This window comes from Sciurus carolinensis, chromosome 12 (genome assembly GCF_902686445.1).
Source record: "Sciurus carolinensis chromosome 12, mSciCar1.2, whole genome shotgun sequence".
NCBI classification, from domain to species: domain Eukaryota; kingdom Metazoa; phylum Chordata; class Mammalia; order Rodentia; family Sciuridae; genus Sciurus; species Sciurus carolinensis.
The window spans coordinates 50,860,767-50,868,810 of NC_062224.1; the positions used below are offsets into that span (position 1 = coordinate 50,860,767).

At 41.9% G+C, this 8,044-nt stretch overlaps 1 pseudogene; it reads right to left on the reverse strand.

The window, feature by feature from the left end:
* Positions 1 to 5,578: 5,578 nt before the first annotated feature.
* LOC124961297 (serine/arginine repetitive matrix protein 1-like) lies at positions 5,579 to 7,234 on the reverse strand (annotated as a pseudogene).
* Positions 7,235 to 8,044: the final 810 nt, after the last annotated feature.

Sequence of the window (8,044 nt, forward strand, 5' to 3'; positions counted from 1 at the left end):
GATAAACAAAAAGCTAAAAGAATTTACAAAAAGAAAGCCAGCATTACAGAACATTCTCAGCAAAATATTTCATGAGGAAGAGATAAAAAACAAAGAAGCAAATCAGCAAAGGGAGGAATTATCCTAAAGGAACTGTCAAATAAAGGAGGAACCAAGATGTGTGAAAAAAAATAAATAAATAAATAAAATTTTAAATATGAACCAAATGACCGGGAATACAAATCATATCTCAAAAATAACCCTGAATGTTAATGGCCTGAATTCATCAATCAAAAGACATAGACTGGCAGATTGGATTAAAAAGAAAGATCCAACAATATGTTGCCTGCAAGAGACTCACCTCATAGAAAGAGATACCCATAGACTAAAGGTGAAAGGATGGGGAAAAACATACCATGCACATGGACCCAGCAAAAAAAGCTGGAGTATCCACCCTCATTTCAGATAATGTGGACTTCAAGCCAATGTTAGTCAGAAGGGATAAAGAAGGACATTTCATACTGCTTAAGGGAAGCATAAATCAGCAAGATATAACAATCATAAACATCTATGCCCCAAACACTGGCTCATCCAGGTATGTTAAACAAATCCTTCTCAATTTTAGAAACCAAATAGACCATAACACAATAATACTAGGTGATTTTAACACACCTCTCTCACCACTGGACAGATCTTCCAAACAAAAATTGAACAAAGAAACCATAGATCTCAATAACACAATCAATAATTTAGACTTAACAGACATTTATAGAATATACCATCCAATGAAGAGCGAATACACTTTCTTCTCAGCAGCACACGGATCCTTCTCTAAAATAGACCATATATTATGCCACAAAGCTAATGTCAGCAAATACAAGAAGATAGAGACACTACCTTGTATTCTATCAGATCATAATGGATTGAAGTTAGAAATAAATGAAAGAGTAAAAAACAGAAACTACTCCAACACCTGGAGATTAAACAATATGCTATTATATGATGAATGGATAACAGAAGATATTAGGAAGGAAATTTAAAAATTCTTAGAGGTAAATGAGAACAAAGAAACATCATATCAAAATCTCTGGGACGCTATGAAAGCAGTACTTAGAGGAAAATTTATTTCATGGAGTGCATTTAATAAAAGAAGTAAAACTCAACAAATAAATGACCTAACACTACATCTCAAAGCCCTAGAAAAAGAAGAACAGACCAACACCAAAAGTAGTAGAAGACAGGAAATAGTTAAACTCAGAGCTGAAATCAACGAAATGGAAACAAAAGAAACAATACAAAAAATTGACAAAATAAATAGTTGGTTCTTCGAAAAAATAAACAAAATTGATAAACCTTTAGCCACACTAACAAAGAGAAGACGAGAGAAAACCCAAATCACTAAAATTCGGAATGAACAAGGAAATATCACAACAGACACGACTGAAATACAAAATATAATTAGAAGCTATTTTGAAAATCTATACTCCAACAAAATAGAAAATTTCGAAGACATCAACAGGTTTCTAGAGACATATGAATTGCCTAAACTGAACGAGGAGGACATACACAATTTAAATAGACCAATTTCAAGTAATGAAATAGAAGAAGTCATCAAAAGCCTACCAACAAAGAAAAGTCCAGGACCAGATGGGTTCTCAGCCGAGTTCTACAAAACTTTTAAAGAAGAGCTCATTCCAATACTTCTCTATCGCGCTCCCTCTGCCCGCAGAGAGAGACACGACAAACGTCTGAAGCTTTGGAAGTTTATTGCGTACAGTCTTCCTTTCTTTCCTTCTTATCTATCCCTTTCTCTCGTTCTCTTTCCCCCTCCTGCACTTCACTCTTCTCCTGCTCGGCTCTCGCCTGCTCCGGCCGCTTCGTTTCTCCCACTCGGCTCACGCCCGTTTGCACGCCTCTACTCCCAGCTTCTACTCCTACTCTCAGTTTCTTATTCTCTCAGCTTCTTCTTACTCCCAGCTTCTTCGCCCCCAGCTTCTGCTCTCAGTTTCTGCCCTCAGCTTCTGCTCCTACTCCCAGCTTCTTCTCTCAGCTTCTTCCCACTCCCAGCTTCAGCTTTCTCTTACTCTCCCACCCACCAGGCTTATATACACTTCAACCAATCAGGGGAGAGCACACGAGGTAAACAGGCGGACAGCTGCAGGTGTAGAATAGGTAAACGAGGGGGGCATGCTCTAATCACATCGTTAACTAGCCAATCATTGGAATTCGCTGGTTGTTTACTGTATAGCTGGCCGCTTTTGGCTCAGTGTCAGGCGCCATCTTGACCGTGCTCAAGGCTGGGGGTCCCGGAAACCCCGACACTTCTCAAAGTATTCCATAAAATAGAAGAGGAGGGAACCCTCCCAAACTCATTCTATGAAGCCAATATTACCCTGATTCCTAAACCAGACAGAGACACATCGAGGAAAGAAAATTTCAGACCAATATCCTTAATGAACATCGACGCAAAAATTCTCAACAAAATTTTAGCAAATCGCATACAAAAACATATTAAAAAGATAGTGTACCATGATCAAGTGGGTTTCATCCCAGGGATGCAAGGTTGGTTCAACATCAGGAAATCAATAAATGTAATTCACCATATCAATAGACTTAAAGTCAAGAATCACATGATTATTTCGATAGATGCAGAAAAAGCATTTGATAAAATACATCACCCCTTCATGCTCAAAACACTAGAAAAAATAGGGATAGTGGGAACATTCCTTAACATTGTAAAGGCCATCTACGCTAAACCCATGGCTAATATCATTCTATTTCTTTTTTTTTTTTTTTTTGGGGTGCTGGGGATCGAACCCAGGGCCTTGTGCTTACAAGGCAAGCACTCTACCGATTGAGCTATCTCCCCAGCCCCTAATATCATTCTAAATGGTGAAAAACTGAAAGCATTCCCCCTAAAAACTGGAACAAGGCAGGGATGCCCTCTTTCACCACTTCTTTTCAATATCGTCCTTGAAACTCTAGCCAGAGCAATTAGACAGACCAAAGAAATTAAAGGGATACAAATAGGAAAAGAAGAACTCAAAGTATCCCTATTTGCTGATGATATGATTGTATACTTAGAGGAACCAGGAAATTCCACCAGAAAACTTTTAGATCTCATAAGTGAATTCAGTAAAGTAGCAGGATATAAGATCAATGCACACAAATCTAAGGCATTTTTATACATAAGCGATGAATCTTCAGAAAGAGAAATTAGGAAAACTACCCCATTCACAATAGCTTCGAAAAAAATAAAATACTTGGGAATCAATCTCACAAAAGAGGTGAATGACCTCTACAATGAGAACTACAGAACACTAAAGAAAGAAATTAAAGAAAACCTTAGAAGATGGAAAGATCTCCCATGTTCTTGGATAGGAAGAATTAATATTGTCAAAATGGCCATACTACCAAAAGTTCTATACAGATTCAATGCAATTCCAATTAAAATCCCAATGATGTACCTTACAGAAATAGAGCAAGAAATTATGAAATTCATCTGGAAGAATAAAAAACCCAGAATAGCTAAAGCAATTCTTAGCAGAAAGAGTGAAGCAGGGGGTATCGCAATACCAGATCTTCAACTCTACTACAAAGCAATAGTAACAAAAAGGGCATGGTATTGGTACCAAAATAGAAAGGTGGATCAATGGTACAGAATAGAGGACACGGATACAAACCCAAATAAATACAATTTTCTAATACTAGACAAAGGGGCCAAAAATATGCAATGGAGAAAAGATAGCCTCTTCAACAAATGGTGCTGGGAGAATTAGAAATCCATATGCAACAGAATGAAACTAAACCCATATCTCTCACCATGCACGAAACTAAACTCAAAATGGATTAAGGATCTCGGAATCAGACCAGGACCTTGCATCTTATAGAAGAAAAAGTAGGTCCAGAGCTTCAACATGTCAGCTTAGGACCAGACTTCCTCAACAGGACCCCCATAGCACAAGAAATAAAAGCAAGAATTAATAACTGGGATAGATTCAAACTAAAAGCTTTCTCTCAGCAAAGGAAACTATCAGCAATGCGAAGAAAGAGCCTACAGAGTGGGAGAAAATCTTTGCCAATCATACTTCAGATAGACCACTAATCTCCAGAATCTATAAAGAACTCAAAAAACTCTACACCAAGAATGCAAATAATCCAATTGACAAATGGGCTAAGGAAATGAATAGACACTTCACAGAAGAAGATCTACAAGCAATCAACAAACATATGGAAAAATGTTCAACATCTCTAGTAATAAGAGAAATGCAAATCAAAACCACCCTAAGATTCCATCTCACCCCAATTAGAATGGTGATTATCAAGAATACAAGCAACAACAGGTGTTGGCGAGGATGTGGGGAGAAAGGTACACTCATACATTGCTGGTGGGGCTGCAAATTAGTGCAGCCACTCTGGAAAGCAGTGTGGAGAGTCCTTAGAAAACTTGGAATGGAACCACCATTTGACCCAGCTATCCCACTCCTTGGCCTATACCCAAAGGACTTAAAATCAGCATATTACAGAGATACAGCCATATCAATGTTTATAGCTGCTCAATTCACAATAGCCAGATTGTGGAACCAATCTAGATGTCCTTCAATTATGAATGGATAAAGAAAAAGTGGTATATATATATATATATATATATATATATATATATATATATACACAATGGAATATTACTCAGCCATAAAGAATGATAAAATTATGGCATTTGCAGGCAAATGGATGAAACTGGAGAATATCATGCTAAGTGAGATAAGCCAATCTCAAAAAACCAAAGGACGAATGATATTGCTAATAAGTGGATGATGACACATAATGGGGGGTGGGAGGGATTAGTGTTAGGGTTAGAGTTAGGGTTAGGGAGGGGGGCAAGAATGGAGGAAGGAAGGACTGTATAGAGGGAATAGAGGGGTGGGAGGGGTGGGGGGGAAGGGAAAAAAATAACAGAATGAATCAAACAACATTACCCTATGTAAATTTATGATTACACAAATGGTATGCCTTTACGCCATGTACAAATAGAGAAACAACATGTATCCCATTTGTTTACAATAAAAAAAATAAAATAAAATAAAATGTTCATTTATACTTTTGTGGTAGTTCAACTGTGGTGTTATTTCTGCGAAAGCTTACAAATCATACGAGATTGGAAGCATAACTTAAATGGGTGCTAAGACACAAATGAGAGAAAGTAAAGAAAAAGAGAGGAGAGAGAGAATGAGAGAGAGAGAGAGAGAGAGAGAGGAGAGCAACAAAAGCCAAACCTGTGGGAATAGCCAGGAGAGTTTAAAGGAACCATAAGAATGCCAACAATACTTAAACCCCCTTTTTTAAAAAGGGTTTTTTTTTTTTTTTACTTATTTCACTCTAAATGAATTTATGTCAGCTGTCAATGAAAGAATGTCACTAATGCACTGTGGACATCTTTTGCAATGTAAACCCATGCCCCCACCCCCCTTTTTCTTAACATGGTGAACTTCAACCTAGCAATTATCACAACAAATGTTGTAGTCTAAAGCTCAAACACATTCTAGCAATTTTGAAATTGAGTACAAACTAATAAAAATTACATCATAATAAACATTTCCATCTAAGACTGAGGGGACACTTGAGCCTTCCGCATGGATCTCAGGCTTTTTCTCACAGGTGCTTTTCTAAGTCATCGAGGTTATATTTCAGCTTCACTTTCAGTCTCCTTCTCCGGCTCTGGTGCTGCCTCAGGTTCTTCCTGTGCTGCAGCAGCTGCGACCATAGCCTTTTCCTTCTTGTGATTTTTGTGCTTCTTGTGTTTCTTATCCTTTTTTGTGTTTCTTGTCCTTATTCTTTCCGCCTCCTTCCCCATCCGAATTCCTGGCGGGTGATGGGCTTGGTGTTGGACTTCTAGACTTTTTGACGGGTACCACTGGTGACAGTTTGTTGAGGGTGACTGAGACTGGACGGGATGGAGGTGCTGGGGACTTTTAGGCTACTGGCTCAGGAGATCCGGAGACAGATCGGGAGGATGAGACCCTCGTTACAGACTGTGGGCTTGGTGAGGTTCTGGAGTCCTGGAGACTCTCCTGATGGGCCGAGTACTTGGAGATGGGGACTGCCTTCTTTGGGGTGATGCTGATGCTCCTCTTGGAACAGGTGGAGGACCTGAGGATGTCTGAGGAGTCCGTGCGACGGAGAATGCCCTTGGTTTGGTTGTGGCGACCCGGCCTGCCGGGTAGGGCGGCTTGGGGAAGACCCTTTCCTACGCTTTGATGATAAAGACACGGCGAACGTCCCCTGGGGACTAGGGAGCGCCTCTGTCCGGGAGGAGCAGAGCCGGAGACCCGGCGCTTTGGTGGTGGAGATGGAGACGCGCGTGGTTTAGGAGGGGTCGGGGAGGTCGTCCTTCTCTTCGGAGGCGGAGAGGGCGCGATCTCCTCTGTACTGGAGGAGGGCGCCTTCTTGGAGAAGGTGGGCGCCGGCGAGAGGGAGGAGTCCTTCGCCCGGGTGGCGGTGCGGGGAGGGACTCCCGCTCCGTCACCCACCTTCAGTCCCTGGCGATGGCCATCGCTTTCCCATCCGCGTCCGAGGCGCAGTCTCTCTTTGGCGCTTTCGTGGTGAAGGAGAGATACTCCGAGAAGGGGAGGGTCTCCGCCGCCGTCCTCCACCCGGGACCTCCTGGGTCGCTCATCTTCGGAGGAGGCGCAGCCAGAGTCAGAAGAAGACCGCGGGTTCTGTCGCCTGTACGGGCGTCTCTGAACCTGCTGCAGCCATCTTGCCACCTTTATCTTCTGATTCAGATAGCTCTGCTTTTCTAGGCTTTGGTGCTAGTGGAGGTGACTCTTTCCTCAGTACCTTTAGGTTTTGTCACTTTACCTGAAGTTCTCCCTGGAGACACAGAAACACGACTTTTTCTTGTGCAGTTCGACGGCGGGGCTGTGGGGAATGACGAGTTTTGGGTGGTGGAGTTGCTGGTCTGTGTCTTCTCCGAGGAGGACTTGCTGCAGGAGCTAGCTTTCGAGTTTTTCGAGGGGAGCTAGATGTCCTCTTGGAGGCTTCTTTGGCGGTGACCAGGAACGAGATGAAGAGGATGGTGAGCTACTCCCAGACGAGGATGCTGATGAACGCCTTCTTCGCCTTCCTGGAGATCCACTCGCTGCCCTGGTGGAGGAGGCTTTGGTCTTGGTCACCTAGGTCGAGGAGATGGTCACCTTCTTGAGATGGTCACCTTCTTGGGCTTCACCGCCTTTCTTGTGGAATGAGATGTGACCATTGGGTGCTGGCATGGTGGTCCCTGGTAAAGTTGACAACGACGGTGTCCACAAAATGATGAGGGTCAGAGATGGGCTGGGTTGCCAAGTAACGAGGGGAGAGAAATTGGAGACTTGGAATGCATACAATTCTTTCAAGATTTGTTGCTGAAGGACAGATAATTTTCTGTACATTTTGTGAGTGAGAACTGGAAGTTGATCAAAAGGGGCTTTTATAATATCCAGCATGATGTGTGTTGTAGGGAAGAGAAGATCCAAACAAGATGAAGGATTGTTGCAGGAAAGTTCTAGAATAAGCAAGACAGGACACCAGAGTGAGCACACAGGGGAGGGCTGGCTTTCTCTAGGAGCATTGAACAGCCCTTCAGTATGGAAGAGAAGGTCAATTACAGGCAGAGATGCAAGTAGGTAGCATGAGAGCTTGCTTCTATTGGTGCAAGAATTAAATAAATGAATTTTAAATGAATTTAAAACTTGTGAAAAATTGTCTGGGCTATAGTCATTTCTGTTCTCAGAATTTAAATCTAGAGTTTATCACAAGCAATTTCTTATTCATGTAAGAAAATTCTCTCTCTCTCTCTTCCTCTCTCTCTCTCTCCCCCTCTCTTGGTACTGGGGATTGAACTCAGGGGCACTCAACCATTGAGCCTCATCCCCCGCCCTTTTTTCTGTTTTTGTCTCACTGAGTTGCTTAGGGCCTCTCTAAATTGCTGAGGCCGGCTTTGAACTTTAGATCCTCCTGCCTCAAGCTACTGAGATTACAGGTGTGTGCTAGTGTGCCCGGCTAGGAAATTTTCTTGAGTATACACAAA